The sequence below is a fragment of the Protopterus annectens genome, chromosome 3.part1 (genome assembly GCF_019279795.1).
Source record: "Protopterus annectens isolate FY-2018-M chromosome 3.part1, PAN1.0, whole genome shotgun sequence".
Classification (NCBI taxonomy): domain Eukaryota; kingdom Metazoa; phylum Chordata; order Ceratodontiformes; family Protopteridae; genus Protopterus; species Protopterus annectens.
In genome coordinates this window covers 1,255,021,073-1,255,046,581 of record NC_056732.1, presented here as the reverse complement: position 1 = coordinate 1,255,046,581, position 25,509 = coordinate 1,255,021,073, and the positions used below count along the sequence as shown (strand labels likewise).

Sequence of the window (25,509 nt, the reverse complement as noted above, 5' to 3'; positions counted from 1 at the left end):
TCTACCCATAGCCTTTCGATGCTGATCTGGACCGGATGATGCGAAGGTTCATCCAGGCCCAGATGCAGATGGGAGTGCTCTTGCCTCCCCCCCCTCCGGGGGGGAGCTCAACACCCTTTTTCAAGCCTATTGCTCCTTCTCCGACCCGCTTCCCGGGTTCGGAGCAACTGGAGCCGAGCAGCCGAGCCGGGGAGGTCGGAGCCGATAGTACTTGGTACTTCGGATCCGACCATGCCCTCGAGTGCGACGGACCCGATCTCGGAGCCTGGATCCGAGCCGGATCCGGGGATCAGTGCCTTTGGCGCCGTCTGTGTCGGAGCGCACTGTCCCGCCGGATCCGAGTGCTTGGCGCCGGCTCCGATCCACTCTTCGGATCCGAGGGGAGCCGATTGTCGGATCCTTTGGTCGAGGTGGCTCCCCTTGGCTTTTGATGTAGTGGAGAGGGCTCTGTTGAGGGTCTCCGGACCCCGGCACTTGCCGGCTCCGTCCCGCTCCCTCTGCACTGGGCCAGGCTTCCACCATCCGGCCCCTGGGACAGCCCGCTTCTGTGCCCCAAGTTGCTCCCATGGAGCAAATTGCTGCTGAGGACTCCTCTGACAGCCCCCAGAGGAGGCTCCTCGCAAGCATACGTGCAAAAGGAGGCACATTGACTCCCTGAGTCTCTCACTGAAGACACGGACTTGGAGGAAGGGAAGGCTCCCCACGGTCACCCCGAGGATGTCTCCTTCGGAGACATCATGGAAATGCTCCGTATCAGGGGTGGTCTGCCCCAAGTCTTCCTCGACGAGTCCGTGTTCTTGGAGGCATTCAAACGGGCCCGTCTACCTCTTGGGTGTCCCCTGCCGACCCCTGGTGGACCTTATTACCACCAGGGCGTGGAAGGAACCGGACACCGTGGAGCCAATTCCCAAAAGACCTGATAAAATCCTTAGCCCGCCTTCTGACAGGACCCATTGGAGTAAGGGCCTCCTGTAGATGCCATGTTGATGGCGGCGGCCACAAAGAGGGAACTGGCTCAGGAGAGTCCCTCAGTCCACCCACCGAGCAAGGAGTCTCGGATGATGGACCGCTTGGGGAAGCGGATGTTCAGTTCGGCGACCTTTTCGGTAAGGCGCTGAACTATTTGGCACATGTTATTCGGATGCAGCGAGACCTTATTAAGAGTACGCTGCATCCCCCCCTGAGTCCATTTCGGAGGAGGACAGAGCTCTGCACTCCACCAAAATGGCCACTCTTAGGTCAGTCACAAATACTTCTATGCGGCTACTCTCCCATGCTACGGAGGGCGCCGCTAGAGCTGCGGGGACAGGACTGGTCACTGGACGTCAGGCCTGGCTCCGCTCATTTTTCTGAGCCCTTCAAGGCGCCGCCTTTGATGGTTCTCCTCTGTTTGGCAAGACCGTTCGAGAGACGTTTACACAGAGCGAGAAGGACGGGAAGACGCTATCTGCCGTCGGAATCCGCTTCTCAGCACCCCAGAGGCCCTATTCTAGGAACCAAAAGGGTCAGAAGAAGATGTGGTTCGAAGTCGCAGCAGTCCCAGCCTGCTCCGGACAACCAGTCCTTCCGTGGCAGAGGAGGACAGGGAGGACGCCGCCCTAGAGGCAGAGGGGCTCCCAGAAACTTCGGGTCCAGGGAACCTTTCTCTGAACGGCCCGCGCAGCAACCCTGAGGGTTGCCCGACTGCTCTACTCTGGAGGCAGTCGGGGACGTTCGGGCACCTAGCGGCATGGGAGTCCATAACATCGGACCGCTGGGTTCTCCAAATCATATCCAGGGATATCGCATTCCTTTCCTTCACCTTCCAAAGATGAAGTCCTCCCAGACGTACCACCCGGTCAAGGGAGGCCGCTTTGGCAGAAATTGGCCATCTGCTAGAGAAAAGAGCCATCCAGCCCGTTCCCCAGACCAGATCGGATCAGGGTTCTACTCCAGGTTCTTTTAGTGCCAAAAAGACGGGGAACTAAGACCAATCCTAGACCTCTCTCCTGAATCTGGCAGTCCCCAAAGAAAAATTCGAATGGTCACTCTACAATCTATTCTCCCCTTCTGGGAGAAGGCCACTGGATGTGCTCGATAGATCTCAAGGACGCGTACTACCACATCCTAATGGACAGACGCCCAGGAGGTTTCTCCGCTTCGGCTGGGAGCCAGTCACTACCAGTTCGGGTCCTTCCCTTTGGTCTCACCACAGCCCCCAGGGTGTTTACCAAAGTACTAGCAGTGGTAGCGGCCCACCTGAGGCTTCAGGGGTGCAGGTCTTTCCCTACCTGGACGACTGGCTCCTTACTGCCCCAACAAGGCATCTACTTCTCGGCGCGAGACTCCTTTCTCCATCTTGCTCCATTTCTGGGCATCACAATAAACACAAACAAGTCCAACCTGGCACCCACTCAGCTCTTAGATTTCATAGGGGCCAGACTAGACACAAGGAGTTTACGAGCCTTCCTCACTGCGGACAGAGTTCTAAATCTGCAGCTCCAGGTGCGGGCCATTCTCCATTCATGTTCTGTTCCAGCGGAGTTGGTCCTGAGGGCTCTAGGGTCCATGGCTTCGACGATAGCACTTCTTCCTGTTGCCAGGCTCAATATGCATTCTACAGTGGACGCTCTTAGTACAGTGGTCATACCTTGCTCTCCCCATGCATCATCCCATAGCGATCAGCAAGGCTTGCAAGCGGTCCCTCTTGTGGTGGCTCCACTCCCGGATCTCCACAGGGTCGCCCATTTTGTGCTTCTCCCCTCTCGCCACGGTGACCACGGACGCCTCCGCCTCGGGTGGGGGGCACTTTGGCAGGACAGTCCAAGGCACGTGGAACGATTCAGAGACCTTACTGCATATCAATGTTCTAGAGATGAGAGCAGTGCTCTTAGCGTTGCTAGCACTTCAGGACTTTCTTCCCTTGGGAACAATTGCGATTCAATCGGACAATATGTCTGTTGTCTGGTACATCAACCAGCAAGGGGGAACAAGGTCTTACCCTCTTTGTCAAGAGGCCATGAGAGTTTGGGAATGGGCAATCTCCACCAATCGCTTTCTCATAGCAACGCACATTCCGGTCGGTCCAACATCCTAGCGGACAAGCTCAGTCGCACCATTCTGACCCCTTACGAGTGGTCTCTCAATTGTCAAGTAGCGGAACGCATATTCGCACGGTGGGGAACCCTTCATGCGATCTTTTGCCTCTCCCTCAAACACCAAGTGCGACAGTTTTTCGCTCTTATACCTCCTCCGGAGGTACCCCAAGAGACGCTCTGGTGCATGCTTGGCCACCCGGTCTTCTGTATGCCTATCCACCCTTGCCTCTGATGCTGCAAGTTCTTCAGAAAGCCTCTCGGTGGGTTGCAGAATGATTCTCATTGCTCCGTTCTGGCCTCGACAGATCTGGTTCCCCTTCCTAAGGTCTCACTCGGTGAATCCTCCTTGGATTCTAGATCCTATTCGGATCTGATATCCCATCCATCCTGCATTCCTCCTCCGAACCTGGACAGCCTGAAGCTGACCGCTTGGCTGCTCCAGTTCCACTCTTGATAAGGACTCGGTATTTCTTCACCGGTAAAGGCTATTTTGGTGGCGGCTCATAAACCATCCACTAGAAAGGTTTACAAGCAAATGGAAACGCTTTCTCTGTGTGGGCGGAGCGGCAAGGCCTAGATCCCTTCACGGTTCCTCTCCCGTAGTGCTTGATTTTCTAACCTCTCTTTAATGATGGTGCCAGCAGTTCCACAGTCAAAGTTCAACTGGCGGCAATTTCTCACTATCACATTGGTCAAGAGTCTAATCCTCTTATGTCAGCCAAATTGTGCAAAACTTTTCTTAAGGGTACTTTCCTTCTCAGGCCCCTATAAAGCAAGCAGTTCCTCCTTGGGACCTTTCTTTGGTCCTACAGGCCTTGACCGCTCCCCTTCGAGCCCGCGGCTACAGTGGACCTCAAATTCTTGTCTTACAAGACAGCCTTTTTGGTAGCCATTACATCAGCCAAGAGAGTTTCTGAACTTCAAGCTTTATCAGCTAAACCTCCTTACTTGGTTTTTATCCGGACCGTGTCTCCCTCAGGACCAACCCGTCCTTCCTTCCTAAAATCGCTTCTGAAGCAAACATCAATCAATCCATTAACCTCCCTGTTTTCTTCCCTAAGTATGAAAACAAAGGTGAATATAGGCTACACTCACTAGATGTTCACAGGCAACTAAGATTTTATCTCAACAGGACAGCTGGTCATAGGCAATCCGACCAGCTGTTTATTTCCTTTGCAAAATTCAATTTGGGCAAGCCAATTTCCAAGTTTCTCTGTCCCGCTGGATTTCACAGTGCATTTTATTGGCTTATCAAGCGTCAGGAAGGCCCGGACCGGAGGGTGTTCATGCCCATTCAACCCGGTCAGTATCTACCTCAGCAGCCTTCAAGGCTAGGATTCCTCTGGATGATATTTGTGCAGCAGCTACGTGGGCTTCATCTCATACATTTATTTCTCACTATAAGTTGGATCTTGCATCTAGGGTAGAGCATCCTTTGGCTCCGCGGTGCTCCGGAATATCCGTCCATGATGGCCGCCCAAGATTCAGGTAGCTGGGGACTCTGTCCCACAGGTTGCAGACAAATGAATATCCTACTTCAGATTTAGAAGTTATGTACTCACCATAACGTTCCATCTGAGTAGGTGTATTCATTTGTCTGCAACCATCCCGCCCTCCTATCCCCCTGGCCTTTCAGTTTCCTGCATATTACTTGTTACCCTTTTGAGGGTATTGTTGCTTTGGCAAACTCGATCTGAGGTCATGAGGGTAGAGCAGGGCATTATGGGTGAGGGGAGGAGCTGAGAGCTTGGATCCATAGCTGGAAACTATGCCGGTTCGGATCCGATATCGGATCCATAACCCACAGGTTGCAGACAAATGAATACACCTACTCAGATGGAACGTTATGGTGAGTACATAACTTCTAATTTGTTATGATTGGCAATTTTCACATTGGCACTTTTGTTTTTGAGACCTTGCCTAAAAAAAGGCACTATGAGGGTGGCAAGAGCCTTTGACAGCAGCCAAAAGCGTAGTGGTGTTGGGTGCAAACTGTGTCTGGCAAAGCAGTGAGGTTTGCTGACCATGTCATCCCAGGCTGGGAGAAACTGGATCCCCTTTGAATGACAGCAAAAACTACGCCAGCAAGTGAATTGTCAGATAAGTTTATATTTTCTGTCAAACTTTCCTTTTTTCTTTCAAATTTTAACGTTTTTAAGTGTTAGGTACCCTTTAGTATAAAACTATTTTTCTTTAATTAGTTCCCTCCCTTCGTTTGGTCATTAGTGACTGTGTGTGTTGTGTTTTTGGGGCATGTGTGTTTGTGTAGTTCTACCTTTTACTTTAAGTATGGCTGAGGCCCCAAAAGCCATTTTCTCGAAATATACCGAGTGTGGCCATAAGCTCTCCCCGGCTGATGGCCACACGGTGCGTTCGGTCCCTTGGGGTTGAACACCTCTCCTCAGGCTGTACTATTTGTGCAGCGTTCAACCCCAGGGCACTGAAAGAGCGGAGGTCGAAGCTGGTCTTGGCAGGACTTTTACCCCCGGACTCAGCTCCGGCCTCCACTGCTCCCGTGGCTCCACCACAGCCTGTGGTTGCTGCCACTCCTGCCCCCCCCTCCTCCGTCTGGGACTCAAACTCCCGCTAAAGCGTCGGAGGACAGGGAGGCCGGGAGGGAGAAATGGAGGGAGAAGCACCACAAGCGGCGGGCCGAGACCTCCATTTCGGCCCCGCCAGCTAAGCGGGCTTCTCCCTCCACTGCTAGGTCTCCTCCTCCTCGGCTCCGATCTCCTTGTTTCTCCCCGGGGCCCGAGGAGGAGGAGGCCCGATCTCCATCGAGGTCATCGAGGCGGCATTCCAGGCCTGCCTCGGTGACCTCTTCGAGATCTACCTTTAGTTTATCCGATGCAGACTTGGACCGGATGATGCTAAGGTTCATCCAGGCCCAGCTGCAGATGGGAGTGCTCTTGCCCCCCCCCCCCCTTTGGGGGGAAGCTCGACACCTTTTTTCCACCCTATTGCTCATTCTCCGACCCGCTATCCGGGTTCGGAGCGTTCGGAGCCGAACAGCGTTGGAGCCGGGGGTGGGTCGACGCTGACAGTACTCGGTACTTCGGATCCGACCCTGCCCTCGAGCCTGTCGGATCCGACCTCTCGGAGCCGTGGCCCGAGCTTCGGATCTGAGGGATTCAGTGTGCCTTTGGCTCCGTCCAGGTCGGAGCGCACTGGTCCTTCGGATCCGATGGTCTCTGTGCCGGTTCTGATCCCTTCATCGGATCCGAGTGGGAGCCAACTTTCGGATCCAAGAGAGAGTGGTTCTCCCTTGGCCTTCGATGTTGTGGAGAGGGCTCTGTTGAGAGCATCCGAAACCCCGGTCCTTGTTTCGGCTCCTCCCTGCACTCCCTCTCTGCTGGGCCAGGCTTCCATCACCCGGCCAAAGGGACAGTCTGCTTCAATGTCACAGATGGTTCTGTTGGAACAAGATGTTGCTGGCGAGGCCTCCTCGGACAGCCCCCCCGAGGAAGTGCCCCGCAAGCATAAGTGCAAGAGGAGGCACATGGACTCACCTGAGTCCTTAACCGAGGACACGGACTTGGAAGAAGGGGAAGGCTCCCCAAGATCGCCCCCTGAGGATGTCTCCTTTGGAGACATCATGGAGATGCTGAGGATCAGAGGTGGGTGGTCTGCCCCCAAGTCTTCCTCCGAGTCCATGTTTCTGGAGGCATTCGAAGCAGGCCCGTCTACCTCTTGGGTGTCCCCTCCGGACGGCCCCTGGTGGACCTCATCACCACCAGGGCGTGGAAGGATCCGGACACCGTGGAGCCAATACCAAAACGCCCGGACAAAATACTTAGCCCCCCTCAGACCGATCACACTGGAGTAAGGGCTCCCCCATAGATGCCATGTTGACGGCGGCAGCCATGAAGAGGGAATTGGCTCAGGAGAGCCCCTCAGTCCATCCACCGAGCAAGGAGTCCCGCTCGATGGACCGCTTAGGGAAGCGAGTTTAGTTCAGCGACCTTTTCGGTAAGGTCTCTGAACTATATGGCACATGTCATCAGGATGCAGCGGGATCTTATCAAAGAATACGCTGCCTCCCCCCCTGAGTCCATGTCGGCGGATGACAAGCAATTGTACTCCACCCGAATGGCCACTCTGAGATCAATTTCTAATACCTCTATGCGGCTATTGTCCCACGCCACAGAGGGAGCCGCTAGGGCTAGCGGAGCAGGCTTAGTCATGAGACGGCAGGCCTGGCTCCGTCATTGACTTTGCGGAGCCTTTTAAAGCGTCCTTTGCGAACGCCCTCTTCAATGGTTCTGCCCTGTTTGGCAAAACGGTTCGCAAGACACTTGTCCAGAGTGAAAAGGATGGGAAGACGTCTGCCGTCGGAGTCCTCTTCTTTGCTCCCCAGCGGTCCTTCTCGAAGAACCAAAAGGGTCAGAAGAAGATGTGGTTCCAGAAATCGCAACATTCCCAACCCGCTCCGGACAACCAGTCCTACCGTGGCAGAGGAGGACAGGGAGGACGCCGCCGCAGGGACAGAGGGGCTCCGAGAAACTTTGGGTCCAGAGAACCTTTCTCTGAGCGGCCTGCACAGCAGCCCTGAAGGGTTGCCCGGCTGCTCCACTCTGGAGGCAGTCGGGGGGGGTGCTTCTCGGAGCACCTAGCGGCATGGGAGTCCATCATTATAGACTGCTGGGTGCTTCACATTATATCCAGAGGGTACAAAATACCATTACTCCATGTCCCCAAACTCAAAAACCTCCCCGATGTACCACCCAATCAGAGGGAGGCCGCAGCTGCAGAAATTCAGCAGCTGCTAAGAAAGAGCCATCCAGCCCGTCCCCCAAGACCAGCTCGGATTAGGGTTCTACTCCAGGTACTTTTTGGTGCCATAAAAGACTGGGGACTTGAGACCGATTCTAGACCTTTCCCGCTTGAACCTGTCAGTAACCAAGGAAAAATTCCGAATGGTCACTCTTCAATCTGTTCTTCCCCTTTTAAGGGAAAACCACTGGATGTGCTCTATAGACCTCAAGGATGCGTACTACCACATTCTAATGTACAGACTATCCAGGAGGTTCCTCCGCTTCCGGCTGGGAGCCAGTCGCTATCCATTCAGGGTTCTTCCCTTTGGCCTCACCACAGCCCCCAGGGTGTTCACCAAGGTATTAGCAGTGATTGCGGCCCACCTGAGACTCCAGGGAATACAGGTCTTTCCGTACCTGGACAACTGGCTCCTGACCGCCTCCACAAGGCATCTACTTTGCTCAGCCAGAGACTTCTTTTTCCGCCTAGCTTCACAATTAGGCATTACCATCAATGTCAACAAATCTCTTGTGGCCCCAACACAAGTCATAGAATTCATAGGTGCCAGAATAAACACCAGAGAGCTACGAGCCTTCCTAACCACCGAGAGAATCCGGACTTTGCAACTCCATGTGCGGGCCATCCTCCAATCAGAGACTTCTCCAGCGGAATTGGTCTTGAGGGCACTAGGCTCCATGGCGGCAGCGATTACGCTTCTTCCATGCGCCCGTCTGAACATGCGGGTACTGCAATGGACACTTCTAGTGCAATGGTCCTTTCTATCCCTTCCTCTTCACCACCCCATTGCTATCAGCAAGGTTTGCAGGAGGGCTCTATTATGGTGGCTCCAAGCCTCGGACCTCCATACGGGCCGTCCCTTGTGCACCTCTCCCCCTCTCGCCACGGTGACCACGGACGCCTCCCGCCTCGGGTGGGGGGAGGCATTATTCAGGCAGGACAGTCCAAGGCACGTGGAACAACACAGAGACCTCCCTGCATATCAACGTTCTGGAGATGAGAGCGGTGCTGTTCGCGTTGCAAGCACTTCAGGATCTCCTCCCCATAGGAACGATTGCGATTCAGTCAGACAACATGTCGGTTGTCTGGTACATCATCAAACAGGGGGGAACCAGATCTTACCCCCTATGCCGCAAAGCCGTGAGAGTATGGGAATGGGCGATCTCCACCAACTGCTTTCTCATTGCAACGCACATTCCGGGACGGACCAACATCCTAGCGGACAAGCTCAGTCGCACCCTTCTTACCGTCTGCAGTGGTCTCTCAATCCAGTAGTAGCGAAGCAGATATTCACAAAATGGGGGCAACCCTGCTGCGATCTTTTTGTGTCTCCATCAAACACCAAATGCGACAATTTCTTCGCTCTAATCCCCCCTCCAGGGGAAACTCCAAGAGACGCTCTGGTGCATGCTTGGCCACCCGGTCTACTTTATGCCTATCCTCCGCTACCCCTGATGCTGCAACTCCTACAGAAAGCCTCACGGTTGGGGAGCAGGATGATCCTCATTGCCCCATTCTGGCCTCGGCAAATTTAGTTCACTTACCTGTGGTCTCACCTTGTGAATCCTCCTTGGATTCTAGATCCCACTCCGGATCTCATCTCCCATCCGTCGAACTTACCGACCCCAAACCTGGGCAATCTCAAATAACAGCTTGGTTGCTCCAGTTTCACTCTGTTAGGACTCCCGGTATCTCTTCACCAGTCAAAGCCATCCTTGTGGCAGCGCATAAGCCTTCCACCAGGAAAGTGTACCGCAGTAAATGGAAACGTTTTTCCATCTGGGCGGAGCATCATGATCTAGATCCCTTTATGGCTCCTCTTCAGTCTATATTAGACTTCCTAACCAAACTCTTTCAGGAAGGCGCTAGTTGTTCAACTGTCAAGAGTGCTATTGGCAGCCATATCACATTACCATGTGGGACATGATACAGGGCCTTTGATGTCGGCCAAGTTGTGTAAAACCTTTCTCAAGGGCACCTTCTTACTTAGACCCCCTATAAAGGAAGCCGTGCCACCATGGGATCTTGCAGTAGATGTTCTTCGTGTTTCACTGTTGCAGTCATAACTGTAGGGTGCTCCTGCCGGCAGGCAGCCCGAGGTCGGCCAGAATCCCAAAGTCTGGGTCCGCCGTCGGCTGTACAAGCTAGTACCCTGACGTCAGTATGCTCTGGTACATAGCCCTCAGCCGACGCCATCTTCTCCAGTCTTTCTTGCCGTGCGGTGGAAAGCAGCTCGCAAGTCGTTGGTTGGCGATTTTCGAAGAGCGTATTTTGTTGTTGTCGGTCCAAAGTTCTTACTTCTCTTCTCAAAGCTAAGTACCCCGTTGGGGAATCTTTTTCTTGTTCCTCCGATGTCAGAAAAAGTTAATTAATTGTATAACGTGTGGGAAAGAAATACCTCATAAAGATTTCCACTCTTACTGTCTACCTTGCTTAGGCCCTGACCACGACGTTTCTTGTTGTCGGTTCTGTGCCAGGTTCAATTCTCGTACTATCAAGCGCAGGTACGACTGGGATCTAAATTATTTTGGCAGACGCTTCAATTATAGAATGTCGTCGGACACTACCGGAATTCAAAAGAAGCACAAAGACAGGCCTCCGAGGTCCAAACAGGACTCTTTGCAGCTGGAGCCAGCGTCCGGTTCGGCTGTCAGTGAGGCGCTTTTGCAGCCCCTGTCCGCCACTTCTGAACCAATGGCCGATACGGACTCCCATGGGGAGCCATCAAGGCCTACTATTTTAACTGCTGCAGGACCTTCGGACGTCGCTCCCTCAGATGGGTCCGGAACCGCTGTGCAGGTACCGGCTTCTGAGGGGGTTTTCAGGCCTACTCGCATCACTATTTCAAAGGCAAAGACAAAGACTCCTGTTTAAGTCTAAAGTTCCTGCTCAAGCTACTTCTGAATCTACTCCCAGGACACAGAAGCAATTATTAAAGATGGCTGAAGATTTACTTACAATGATTAGGGGTTCTCACCCTCCACCTGAGAAAAGGCCTCGACAGGATGTTCCTCTGGATTCCTCTGACCAGGCTTCTGTATCTTCTGTCTCTTCCTCTGATCAGGAATATTCTTTTCCTCCTTATGAGGATTCGGATGCTGAGGACTCCTTGCCCTCTGCCTCTCCGCCTGAAGATTTCTCTTTTGGGGAAACCTTGCATGAGATGAGGGAACATTTTCATTGGGAAGGTCAGGAGTATTCTGCTTCCAAGAAGAGGCTTAGAGAATTCCTTCTTCTTCCTCAACATAGGCCTTTAGCTATCCCTCCTGTTCTTGACATTGTGGATGATGCTTTTTCTGAGGCTAATTTGAATCCTGATTCCATGCCTCCAGCTCCTTCTAAGCCTGATAGATTTTATAGGGTTCCTGACTCTCATTTATTCTTATTTAAGAACCCTTCTGCGGATCCTGAAACTATTTCTCAGGGCTCTAAGGCTGCTAAGGTTGCTACTTCTAAAAATCCTATTCCCTCTGAGAAGGATTCTCGTGCTTTAGACAAGTGGGGAAAAAAGGTATATACTTCTGCTACCCTGTCTGTAAGGGCTTTAAATTGCCAGTTTCATATGTTTAAGTATCAGCAATTTCTTTTGTCTGTTTTAAAGCAAAAGCTTGCTTCCCTTCCTGTATGTGCAGAGGATAAGGAACTTCAGGATGTATTGCATGCAACTGAACAAACATAGTTTGCATTGTGGTTCTGATGCTTTGGATGCTTTTTGCAGGGCTGCAGCCTCTGGTACTGCTATCAGGAAACATGCCTGGCTTCGTGAACGAAGTTTACCTGAACAGGTTAAGGCTAAGTTATTAGATGCCCCTGTTCAGCATGATGTTCTTTTTGGATCTAAGGCTGAGGAGGTTATTAAAAAGATGGAAGAAAAGGCAAAATCTATGCAAACTGTAAAAGATTTCTTGCAAGTTCAGCCTCTTAGATTTTCCAGGAATTGGCCCTCCAAAAATTGGTCCTTTCCCACGTCTGACAGGCCTCAAAGGGGAAGATATAGACGCTCCAGAGGTCGTGGTCAAGCTCGGGCCTCTTACAGATCTAGACAATGGACTGCTTCTTCACCTAGAAGGGGAGAAGACAGATCCCAATCTCAAAGAAAGCAAACTCAATGACTCTCTCGGTTGGGCTACAGGACCCCTTCACCTGGATGCCCCTCTCGGAGGAAAACTGTCTCTTTTTTAAGAAATTGGACTCCTATTACCCAGGACAGATGGGTATTGGTCGTGATTTTAAAAGGCTACAAATTCCACTTTCATACTCTGCCAAGGGCTTACGGTTGGCCAGATCTGCCAAAACATCAATGGTCAGAGGCCTTAAATCAAGTGGATGCTCTTCTGGCCATGAGAGCCATAGAGCCTGTTCCACTCTCAGAGATGGGAAAAGGTTTTTATTCAAGACTGTTTCTGGTTCCAAGAAAACAAAGCTCATGGAGACCTATTCTGGACCTTTCTGTGTTAAACACCTTTTTTGGAAATTCCAAAATTCAAGATGCTTACTCTGCAGCAACTAATTCCAATGCTCTCTCAGGACGCCTGGATGGTGACATTGGACTTAAAGGAAGCCTACTTACACATTCCCATCAGGCAGGAACGCAGGAAATTCCTCAGATTCAAGGCAGGTTCGAGACACTTTCAATTCTCTGTACTGCCCTTTGGTTTATCTACTGCGCCCAGAGTCTTTACCAAGTGTCTGGCACCAGTAGTGGCTTATTGCAGACTTCAGGGGATTCAGATTTACCCCTATTTGGACAACTGCCTTATTCAGGCAGACAGCAAGGATCTTCTACTTCAACATCTGGAATTTGTTCAACGTCTTCTCCTCCTACTGGGATTCTCAGTGAACACAAAAAAGTCACATTTGATCCCTTCTCAACAAATGGTATTCTTGGGAGCCCTCTTAAATACAACCTTACAAAGGGCCTTCCTCACTCCAGAAAAACAAATACAGCTGGCTTCAATTTTCAACACCTTGGCAACTCTATCTCCGCTCACTGCAAGGAAATTCCTGCAGGCACTGGGCTACATGGCTTCCTGCATTCTGTTGATTCCAAACGCAAGGCTTCATATGAGAAAGCTTCAATGGTATCTGAAAAGTGTATGGTCACAGCATTACCACTATCTGGACATTCTGATTCCTCTGATCCCCTGCCTCCAGAAGGAGTTCCTCTGGTTGTCCAGGGTGTGTGCTTTAAACGAAGGAAAGCCTTTTCGTCTACCTCAGCCTTCTCAAATCATAACCACGGACGCCTCGGATTATGCTTGGGGAGCACACTTTCTAGACAATTGCCAGCAGGGAACCTGGACAAAGGACCATCTTCACTGGCACATCAATCTGAAGGAAATGTTGGCAGTTCAAAATGCTCTTCTAGCCTTCAAGAACTTTTTGCAACCAGGGCCTCTGCTAATTCGCACAGACAACACCACAGTCATGTGGTACATAAACAAGCAAGGGGGTTCTCATTCGTACCCCCTTTGCAGACTAGCTATGGCTTTATGGGACACAGCTCTAAATCTGAATCTACATCTCCAGGCTCAATTCATTCCAGGAGAATAGAATCTCTTAGCAGACAGCCTGAGCAGAAACATTTCAGATCCTCACGAATGGATGCTAGACACTAACTTATTCTACAGGATTACTGCAGTTTGGGGATGTCCCCAGATAGATCTGTTTGCATCCCATCTCAATCATCAGCTGCCTCGCTTTTGCACCAGGTCCTTCCACAAAACAGCTTGGAAAGTGGATGCCCTGTCCTTCAGCTGGAGAAGTCTTTCGGGATATGCCTTCCCTCCTCTTCCTCTACTACCTCGGGTATTACTGAAGATAAAACAGGACAAGCCCAAGTTCCTCATCTTGATTGCTCCAAATTGGCCTCGACAGTTTTGGTATCCAACTTTAAAGCACCTGTTCTTGGAGCCTCCTTGGATTCTCCCTCTGAACCCTTCTCTTCTGTCCCAGCATCAGGGTCAGTTACTACATTCCAATCTCAAGACCCTTTGCCTGGCAGCTTGGCTCTTCAGAGGAATTTGATTTCTTCTAGTCTTCCCAAACAAGTTTTGGATGTTCTTCTGGAAGCTAGACGGCCTAGCACTAGGAAATCCTATGCCTCTAAATGGAAGAGGTTTTGTATTTGGATGCAGGACCGAGGCTCGGACCCTCTAGTGCCTGATCTGTCTTCTATTTTGCTTTACCTTTCGGATCTTTTGTCTAAAGGACTTTCCTTTTCTTCCATTAAGATTCATGCTTCTGCTATTTCTGCTCATTTCAATTCTGATCCTCCTGTTTTTTCTCATCCTTTGGTGAGACAATTCTTGAGAGGGGCTAAGAATTTGCGGCCTCCCAGGACCCCTCCTGTTCCTGCTTGGGATCTTAATTATGTTTTAGAAAAACTTACTTTGCCTCCTTTTGAGTCTGCTGCATCTTCAGATATTAAGTTTTTATCTTGGAAGACAGTTCTTTTGTTAGCATTGACTTCTGCCAGAAGGGTCTCAGAGTTGCAAGCTCTCATGGCTGTGGAACCATACCTTATTTTCCACCAGGACAGAGTATCCTTGAGGACCAATCCTACTTTCATGCCTAAGGTGATTTCGAAAGTGGCTTTAAATCAGACAATTCACCTTCCTACTTTCTTTCCTAATCCTCAAAATAAAGGGGAAAGGATTTTGCATTCATTGGATGTGCACAGACAGTTACGATTTTACCTGGACAAGACTAAAGAGTTCAGAAAATCTAATCAATTGTTTGTTTCTTTTGCCTCCAGTTCTCTTGGAAAAGCTATTTCTAAACAAACTATTTCCAAATGGATTGCTTATGGAATCAGATTTTGTTACACTCATCATGGGAAACAGTTTCCAGGTACTGTGAGAAGTCATTCTACTAGAGCAGCTGCCACTTCTACAGCTTTTCTCAGAGGAGTTCCTACCAAGGATATCTTGGCGCTGCCACTTGGAGTTCTGTGCATACTTTTTCCAAGCACTACAATCTCCCTCTGTATTCTAAGACCAGGGCAGGCTTTGCCTCTGCTGTTTTGCAGGGTCTTCTTGCTGCCCCTTCTTCTGTCTAAGCCTCCTCCCCCTTTTTCACTGCTTTGGGATTCCACCCTACAGTTATGACTGCAACCGTGAAACACGAAGAACATAGTACAGTTGTGTACACCTACCATAAATGTAGATGTTCGAGTGTCTTCACTGTTGCAGTCTGTGTTTCCTTCCCTCCTATCCCCTTTTTCTCTTATTTGTGGTGTATTTGTGTTTCCTTGTTGGATTCATTTCTGATTTATTGGGACTTCTGACATCTAGGGCAAGAAAGGCTGGAGAAGATGGCGTCGGCTGAGGGCTATGTACCAGAGCGTACTGACGTCAGGGTACTAGCTTGTACAGCCGACGCCGGACCCAGACTTTGGGATTCTGGCCGACCTCGGGCTGCCTGCTGGCAGGAGCACCCTACAGTTATGACTGCAACAGTGAAGACACTCGAACATCTACATTTATGGTAGGTGTACACAACTGTATTTTCTTCAAGCCCTGACTGCTCCACCTTTTGAACCCGCTGCTTCAGTAGATCTCAAATTCCTGTCTTGGAAAACAGCATTCCTTGTAGCCATCACTTCAGCAAAGAGAGTTTTGGAGCTTCAAGCTCTCTCTGTGAAGCCTCCTTATTTGATCGTTCACCCAGACAGAGTGTACGTCAAGATCAATTCCTCTTTTCTCCCCAAGATAGCATCAGAAACCAACATAAATCAATCCATAAATTTACCGGTTTTCTTCCCTAAATATCAGAATAAGGGAGAGTACAAGCTGCATTCATTAGATGTTCATAGGCAGCTTCGTTTTTATACTCATAGAACAGCTGGCCGTAGGCAATCCGACCAGCTGTTAGTTTCCTTTGCCAAATTTAATTTGGGGAAAGCAATTTCAAAAGTATCTTTATCACGCTGGATTTCTCAATGTATCCTATTGGCGTATCAAGTCTCTGGGAGACCCGCACCAGAAGGAGTTCGTGCTCATTCCACCCGCTCCATTTCTGCTTCTGCGGCCTTCAAGTCTAGAGTCCCATTAGATGATATTTGTTCAGCAGCCACTTGGGCTTCATCTCATACCTTTATTAACCACTACAAACTGGACGTGATTTCTAGAGGGAGAGCATCCTTTGGCTCTGTGGTGCTTCGCAATATCCTTCCATGATGGCCACCCAAGGTGCAGGTAGCTGGGGACTCTGTCCCACAGGTTGCTGACAACTTCTAAATCTGAAGTAGGGAGTTCATTTATGTACTCACCATAACGTTCCATCTGAGTAGGTAGCTTCATTTGTCTGCAACCATCCCCCCTCCTTCCCCCTGGCCTTCTTTGGATCTATTGGTAGTTGGATACCCATTTTTTTGGGTAAATATTGAGGGGCAAACTCTGAGGTCATGGAGGGTTAGCAGGGCATTATGGGTGAAGGGAGGAGCTAGGAGCTCGGATCCATTAGCTTGAAACAAGTTGCCGGCTCGGATCCAATACCCACAGGTTGCAGACAAATGAAGCTACCTACTCAGATGTAACGTTATGGTGAGTACATAACTTCTAATTAATGGTATAATCAAGCAAAAAATTAGCAAGTTTTGTTTTTTTGGGAAGCAGTACTAGGGGGATTATATACACTGTTATTGTTTCAAATGTGTAAATGCTTTTAAATAGATAAGTCTGAAGGAAGACTAAAGAATTGCATAAAATGAACATAACTATAACATTAAAGGAAACTCAACCAGTGCAATATGTAGGGATGTTTCTGAGTTTCCTTCACATCAGTTTCTTTTTAGTATTATAGAAAAAATTGATAAGGGTCCTAAAGGCGGGGCGGTCCTTGGAAAGTTTTCATTGAGGAACGGAAATTGTGGTGGCAGATCTTTTTTAAACACCTCTGTTCCTCCAGGCTTGAATGCTATAGTTTCCATGTAGTGTTTGCTTAAAAGGAAGGCATATGAAAAATTACGTATTAATATTTAGTTTTTTTGTTGCTTCACTGTAAGAATATTATGCTATGTTAGATTTTATATCAATTATTGTTTTATACATGTTGGTGTTTTAATTGGTTGATGTCATAGGAAGTGTGTATCTTATGTAGTATTTAACTGCAGAGTTTTTGAATGTTTGTTTTTTATCTGATGAAGTCTAAGTAAAAGACGGACGAAACTGCTTATCTATTGTATTACTAGGTTCAAGTGATATTAAATATTTTCAAACATATTGGAACATTTTTCTGTTGTGTGTGTACCGCATTTGGATCCATCTTTTTGTATTTTGGAGTAGTTGGAGTGTTTGGTTGTTGGTAACCTCTTGAATGATATTACCTAATTCTGCTGGGAAGTAAGTAAACTGAACCCCAGTTAGGTCATCCAGTTAAACAAGCCCAGAAAAGGGAGGCCACATTTCAGCTTTGGGAGAGAGAAAAAGCTATCTTGACCACTTTCATTTTCAGTACATTAATTTTATATCCAGACAATGATACAGACTTATAAATTCTTAGTCTGCAGACCGATAGCCTAGTTTTTATCTATCACAAGCCTAGCCAAGCCAATAACCAGAACTGTGTCTGTGAGGTTAAAGACCTTTATCATTATGCCAACCCTAGCCAAGGCAGGTCACTCTCTGGCTGAGTTGAGTATAAAAGTAAATCATAAGCGTATAAACCATGTTTGTGCACTACTCCTGTTGTCTGCCAATGGTACAGCCTTGGTTTCAGCGTGGTGCTTTTCTATTTTTGTTTTTTATCAGTCGTTGATTTATTCAGTTTGTTTTTACAGCCTGAAATGTGCAGCTAAACTTTCAATTTATAAGGCAAACGAGGAGAAAGAGGGCACCCTGCCATATGCCCTAAAAAAAATCTGAAAACTTAGAATTTAGTTTTGATCCTAGCTGTGGAACCTACAGAAAACTTTCTCATAAGGTTAATTAGCTAGTTCAGAAAAAGTAAAATAATGAGAAGTCCCAGGGGACTTGACTAAATGTTTTGTTCACATCCATGCTGGTCAATAGCAAGGGGGAATTTAACCTATGGGCGTTGTCTAGTGCAATAGCAGTTTTTATTAGGTTATTGACTGTAGAATGGCCCTGGATATGGATAACACTTGTCTTATCAAGTAGTATGAAAAGGAACGTAGGTCAGAATTATGATGAACAGCCTATAATCCTGATTTAACCCAGAAAAGCGTTGATAAGTTACCAAAAGTGAATATCTCTTTAGGTTTAAGTATGACTGAAATTATAACCTTTTTTCCAGGAAGGGAGAGAAACTTCACTGTGGTAAACAAGAGTTGGCCAAAAAAAAGTAAAAGATAAAAATAAGTCCATGCCCCATTAGTAGCTTTCTAAAAGTTATTGTTATATAAAACAATGCAACCTCCTGGGGTATAATGTCCTGCAGCAGGTCACATCTCTGAGCTTTTCCTAAATGAGGAAGATTGTGTAACCAAGAATCTTTGAATCAAACTCTGTGAAAAGGGCCCATCTGTTGTTGTAATATACACAATCTTATAATATTGAGGCAAATGCTTCTAGGAGCTTTCGAGGAGATGCACAGTCCCACCACTGTGAGGGTCCCTAACTCTGATAATAGACCAATAGACCTTTAAATTTCACATCACAAAGAGGGAGATGTCAATTTTCAATTTTACTGCACATTTTCTTTGGAAGGGATGCTGTCGAGTCTTTATCCATCCCTGCAGTCTGTAGCATTACAGATTGTTGTGCTTGGAGCTGCTGTCACAGAGACTAACTGAGCTTTAACTACACCAATCTAATCCTTCATCATGTGAACTCCCTTAGGACGGTAGCTAATGTTTCCTTTAAATAGTCACATTGTGGGGAGTGCATGTGGGCACACTCTAACAAGAATGGTGAATTGAATGTCTGATCCACCTTGAACAGGCAAGAGAAATGCGAAGTAGTGTTACAGTACTTTGTAATACATTTTGCTGGTAGAGGGTGTATGACCATTCAGAGTATGTCTGCATAACAATTAGTCTAGAGAAACAAGCAAAGTATTGCTTCAGGCACATTTACAAGATAGAGGGAGGCACGAGTGATTAGGAAAAGAAAGCTGATCTACAGCAGCACATTCTTGGGGCCTTCAAGAAATGCAAATATGGTCCCAGAAGGTAGATTCTCACATGGATGATCCTGAGAACCGGGCTTGTGGAAACGCTGTAAAAAAATCACTGGGCTTCCATCAAAGGTGGAAGGGCTGAACCCTATCCCATATATTAAAAGGCTACAGTATTTGTGGGGGCAGGGGGGTCATGCAACCAGCTGGTAATATAGTGCACAGAAACACAAAATAGTAATAGCATGCCTCAACACTTCATTCTAAAATCAAGGAATTGTACAATAATAGGGAGGCAGTATTGAAAAGAGCCAGAGAACTGAGTTTGAACTTAAAAAAGCTGTCAGCGAGGTCAGGATTACTCCAAACTGTGTCACTGCCCTTTTTCAGAGGGGAAGGCCTTTGCCCCAGTCATTAGAAAGGTGACATAATTAGGATTTCAGGTACAGCCGTATTATCTGTCTGTACTGCATATTGCACAGGGAGATGATTCCTACAGCTTCTACTTCATTGGGGAGGCAAGTCATTTTTTTTTTTTTTATGTTTTTTAATTTTAAAACTGTCAGGTCAGTCGTCTTGTGCCACTGCAGTCTTGGAGCAACGTGCATAGACACGGACGTGAAGAGAGAGAGGCCAGCACTAGTTTTGCCAGTTAAATCTCTGTAAGGAAAAAAGGACAAGGGGCAACATGATTTAGTGGAACAAAAACTTGCAACTAAGAGTCCTTTTGGAAGGAACCAATCTTTTTATCCTTAAAGCAGTTATGTCCCCAAACAAATGTTTAGAATTGGCACAGTCCAGCACTTCGGAGGATGAGACAAAAGTGGCTTTTTCAAGACCTGAAATTACTGTTCAGGATGTCTTACACACCTACGGGTGGAAAAGAAGCCTAATGTGTAAATCGGGAAGCTGGTGATTCCACTTGCAAAATGATTATGAACTTTATAGCCTAACTCTGTGTTAGTGTATAAGCGAATCTCCTCTGCTTATCAATGTGGAAGATTGTAGACTATAGCTTACTAACCAGAAATAAATTTGTTATATTTTTTATACGTGTATGGTGGGGATTTTCGAACTACAAGTGACATCAGTGTGAACTGGCCCAAAGCATGGGCATTTTGATTCATCAATAGGGCAGACAATAACCCTGTACTATGTACTACATCTAAAGAGTTAATTTTCTTCTACCTACCTTACCTTCGTAGCATAGCCTCTTGAAAGTTTTCAAGACATATGTTTTGTGCCATGTATTATGCTTGTTTGATCCTGTGACGACCGTGCCTTGGCCCAGCAATCAAGGAGCCTCAATCCTCACCACTAACACCAGGGAGGTCGCCTCATATAAGAGGAAAGGATAATAAATACACACAGTATAGTACAATTTCCCTTACACAGAGATCACAGTCAGTCTGGGGCTGGTTGCGCCCTTCCTCTTCAGGTCCCCAATAAGACTCCCTACTGGCACAGCGATAGGGTCAAGATCTCAGCCTAGCTGGAAAGCTAACCTCCAGTACCCTCTCTGTCTGACCAGTGCTTCATGTCCCTGCCCAAGTAGCTGCCACACCACACACAATTTGAGATAAGTATTTATACAACTTCACAGACACTCCTGGGAAAGGCTGACACAGATTCTCCAGCTGTGCTCCTTTACCCAGACTATACAGTAGTAATTTCTGCCACCACCAGCTAATACTTATCAGCTACCCAGAGGCCCTTAAAAGGGTGCCCAATTATTACTGTGCAATATTATTATACAATTGGTAATGTGACTATTCAGTCTATGGCTTATTAGAGTGGCTAATTACACTAAACTCTATAAATATGCAATGTACTCTAGAGCTTACTTATCTCTACACAAACCAGCCACAGGTAAAGGTTTTCAAAATATTTAATAATAAATAATTAAAACACAAGACAATACTACTACACCACAGTGATATCTAGGAGCTCAGAGATCACACAGAAACTTAAAACAATACAGTAGGAAAGTTTTGGTATAACAGAAAAACACTTGTCTAACTGTCTTCTAAGATACTACTTACATAAAACAGGCAGAGTGCTGATAAATTAGATATCAAGATCAAAATGCTCACAAGTATCTCACTGAACAATAGTTTTTAAATTCACTAACAAACATCGTTGTTAGGCCCTCCCAAATTACATCATTTTGACACTTAGTCTGGAGTTCCCAGGCCAACAGACTGCATTATGTAGCAGTCTAACACCTGCTCAGGAAACTACAACAATAAAAGATGTTTCATATGTACACTCTAGCAGTTATTCCTTAAGTTAAGACAATAGAAAGAATGTGTTCAGTCAGCCGCTTCGGCACAACTATTTAGATAGTTTTACTTCAAAGAACATTTGAAATGCTTGGCTTAGTTTTCCTTACAGCAGATGGCAATGTTGCAGCAATCTTGAAGTTCACATTTTACAGTGTTTTCTTTTATTTAAGAACACAAGCCTGTATTTTACACTTATATATACAAATGATAGAATTATGTATCAGATTTTATTTGACTAGGCTAGCAGCCTTCACCCATCTTTCCCCAATCTTCACAGATCCTATTGTACATTCCTTGTACTTTGTACATTCCTTGTACTTTGTCCGTGTCTGCAGCATGCTGAATCTTGAAGCAAAGTTGAAGGTAATAATCAGTTGCATATGACCAAGCTGCCTGCTGCATTTGACTCCTAGCACACTGGAGTGCCTGCAAGTCTTCCTCATTGGGTGAGGACCTGCATGCATCTGCTGTCTGTCTCATCTTCAAAGTCATGGTTGTCATCACCTAAGTGTGGGTTCAAATCAATCAACACACTTGACTGTCTTCTTCCCGAAGATACGTATTGCAGTGTTATAGATAGCATCCCATCTCTTGCTGGTGTTGTTGTTGTGCAGGCAGGGCAAGGCCTCTTCAAGTGCTTGAACAAACTTGTGTACTTTTGAAGCATCATGAATTTTGTCTGTGTTAGTGCTTGGCCTCCCCTTTAGAGCAAAAGAACCCTTGCATCTGGATGTTCACCATACAACACAAAAGCAAGTAGTCAGTATCAGTCCGCACTGTAGGTAGTGCCAGGGTAATACATAGTTACCAAACCACTGTGTTTGGCAACAACTTGACCTTGTCCTCACTAATGTTTCACCCTTGGCTGTCGCTGTGAAACTTTGTGCTGGGGCCTGACATTGAAGAAGGTGTTGGCTATGCAGAGGTTATATTTGGAACAATATTCAGAGGTGCTGTCCCATTTTCATTCATCTTTCCTATTCTGAACTGTCTGACAGGATGACCAGCTGTGATGGTCATTGCTAACTCTGGCATTTAAAAATTCGCCAAGAATGAATAATGGTTCATGGGAAGGGATTTCACTGATGGCAGTGCTAACTTCATCATAGAACGTGTCCTTGACTACCTGGGTAGAAGTTAAAGTAGGTGTCTAGTTGCTGAAGATGTTGATCATGGCCACTGGTGTTTGTAGCTGAATTCTCAGCAATCTGTCATTTCCTTTATTTAGTGGTATGACTGAGCCAGCTAGATTGTTTCTGATTGAGAAACCGCCATGTTCCCTGGTCTCTACTTTTTTTCTGGCATGGGAAGTTTCCTAAAAGTTTTTATCCATGAGACATCCAGTGGATGGCAGTCTTGTTTCCTGGAGAGCCACAATGTTCATGTACAATCTGTTCATGTACAATCTGCTCGGCTCTTTGTTAATGACTGCTGTCTTCCAAGCATCGTTGATTATTTATTTATTTATTTATTTATTTCCAGTTTGATGACCGGAGAGGTCCACTGCACTCAAAGAGCCCATTTTCAGTGGAGGCCCGGGGAGAAAAGCTCCAATAATACATAGTACAAGCTCCATAATATGATGTAAAATACATACTGGAAACCGAAACTGCTCAGCAAATTTTACATACAAAATAGCAAAAACTAAACAAAAGTTAAATAGCATCGTAGAGAAGGATGTAAAGCATATTTACATGTTTAGTGATTAAGAACAGTAGTACAAGGTTAAATTAATACAGAGGTTTAAATCCTCTGAAAGTGGTATAGAGGTAACATTTGCATGAAGGCAGTACATAGGGTTACTCAGTAGTGTGCAAGGAAGAACAAACTTTGTGTGTAATAAAGTATTTATGTATTGAGCAGGTTAGGTAGGTGGAGTGCAATTGCATTTCCATTTTTGGGAGAGGTAAGAATGCAGCTGGGTTTTGAAGTGTTCAGAGTTCTCAGAAGTTTTTAGGAATGGAGGGAGAGACTTCCATTTTTTGGCGATGGAGAAGGATAGGAGAAGCTGACCAGCGGGGCAGTTTGGTTTATAAACAAAGATTAGATTTTAGTGGGTAGATCATAGAGTTCTGTTTGGGGTGTATAATGTTAAGATGTTTGTTAGTGCAGGGCATATAGTTGGTTTGAAAATGAGCTTGTGGGTGGTGATGAGTTGGAGGTAATCAAGGTAGTTTGGGAGATGTCCTTCAAGGATGCATCTGCAGTCCTCGCATATGGGTTGTCCTGCCTCAGGCAGCCCTTCGGTCGGCCGGATTCCAAAGTCTGGGTCCGGCGTCGGCTGAAGTTGCCCCCTCCCCGACATCAGAGCGCCTGGGGTATAAAAGCGTCAGCCGACGCCATATTCCTCAGTCTTTCTTGCCGCGTGGTGCCCGAAGCAGAAGCAGTTCGCAAGTGCCGGTCGGCCAGCTCCTGTAATTCAGCTAACCGAAGACTTCAAAAGCTAAGTACCCCGTTGGGGACTCTTTCTTGCCTCAGCCGATGTCAGATAAAGTTAATAATTGCTTAACTTGTGGGAAACCAATACCTCATAAGGATTTCCACTCTGACTGCCTCCCCTGCCTAGGCCCAGACCATGACGTCTCGGCCTGTTCAGCCTGTGCTTCCTTCAATCGACGCACTCTTAGGCGTCGGGCGGAGTTTGCAGAGGAATTTTTTGGGGCTAGTTACTCCTACAACATGCCGTCGGAGACTCCGACTCCCCATTTAGTTAAGAAACGGAAGGACAAGGACCGACACACGCGGACCGCGGTTTCGGGTGAAACCACGGCTAGGCCTAACGCGAGTGTCTCGGCCTTGGCTGAAACAGAGTCCTTGGTACTTCCGTCCACTGAAACCGCTCAACCGACAACCTCGGCCCCAGAGGCCCCTACCGAGTCTGTTATTGAATTTCCTTCAGAAGCTGGTGTCTTGGAAGCTCCCGATGCCATTCCTCTAGACAAAACTACACCAGCACGTGGTGCAGCCAGGCCTCCTGCTTCCATGTCCATAAAGGCTTTCACCAGGGCTAAAGCTGCTAAACACACAAAAACCATGCCTCCCAGGGTTTTTCCTCAGGGACCCTCTACAGGTTCACAGATTCTAAGTTTAGCAGAGGACTTTATCTCCTTAATTAGGGGCTCTCAGCCCCATCCAGACAGGGGTTCTCAACCTCCTCTAGACAAAAGGCCCAGGGTTGAGCCCTCTGATCCCCACTCCTCAGATGAGGCCTCTGATGGCTCTGCCCTCTCTGACTACCAGCAGGAGGCTTTTTCGGCCTACGAGGATTCTGATGCAGAGGAATCTATCCCTTAGGCCTCCCCTCCTGAAGAGCTATCCTTCGGAGAGACCCTTCACACTATGAGAGAGCATTTCAAATGGCAGGGCCAGGAATTCTCTGATTCCAGGAAGAGATTAAGGACCTTTCTGCATTTACCTCAGCATAGACCTTTGGCTATTCCTCCTGTTTTAAATGTCATTGATGATGTGTACTCTGAATCTAGCATAACCCCTGACACACTTCCTCCGGCCCCTGTCAAACCCGATAGGTACTACAGGGTCCCGGACTCGCATCTTTTTCTTTACAAGGCCCACTCTGCTGATCCAGAAACTATTTCCCAGGGCCCTAAAGGGGTTGCAACTGCCACTTCTAAAAATCCACTTCCCTCTGAAAGGGAGTCCAGGGCTTTAGAGAGATGGGGTAAAAAAGTGTATACTTCAGCTACTCTTTCTATGAGGGCATTACATTGTCAATTTCATATGATACAGTACCAAGAGTATTTGTTAGATGAATTGCATAAGAAACTGTCTTCTCCTGAAGCCCTAGATCGCAAATCACTTCAGGATCTGGTGCATAACTCCCAGCAGGTTAGCAACCATTTCTTAGTGTGGTTATGATGCATTGGAAGCTTCATGTAGGTCAGCTATGACAGGTGCAGTCATACGTAGGCATGCTTGGCTGAAGGAACAATCTCTGCCAGTCCATGTTAAAGCAAAGCTTCTGGATGCTCCACTGGAAAAGCAAAAGTTATTTGGCTCCACTGCTCAGGAGGTCTTAAAGAAATTTGAGGAAAGGGCAAAATCTGTACAAACAGTAAAAGATTTTCTCCAAGTACAACCACCAAGATTCAACAGAAATTGGCCTACCAAGAATTGGTCCTTTCCGGACACAGAGATTTCAGAGAGGCAAGAACAGGCGTGCCAGAGGTAGAGGGCAAGCTAGAGGCTCCTACAGAGGACGTCAATGGCAGCCTCCCAACCAAAGAGGTAGTGCAGGACCTACAACTGCTGCACAAGGACAGACTCAATGACTTTAC

The 25,509-nt window shown here is 47.4% G+C and overlaps 1 protein-coding gene across 2 annotated transcripts in view; it reads left to right on the top strand.

Annotated features, from left to right (window-relative positions):
• The window catches only part of CCHR3.PART1H19orf12 (chromosome chr3.part1 C19orf12 homolog), a 191,809-nt gene that overhangs the window by 17,976 nt on the left and 148,324 nt on the right, over positions 1 to 25,509 (top strand). Inside the window, exon 2 of one of the 2 annotated variants that reach the window (XM_044067319.1) lies at positions 1,411 to 1,412. The exons of the other annotated variant lie outside the window; for it this stretch is intronic. The gene's annotated coding sequence lies outside the window, so the exon portion shown is untranslated. The remainder of the gene's footprint in view (positions 1 to 1,410; positions 1,413 to 25,509) is intronic. 2 annotated transcript variants of the gene reach the window in all.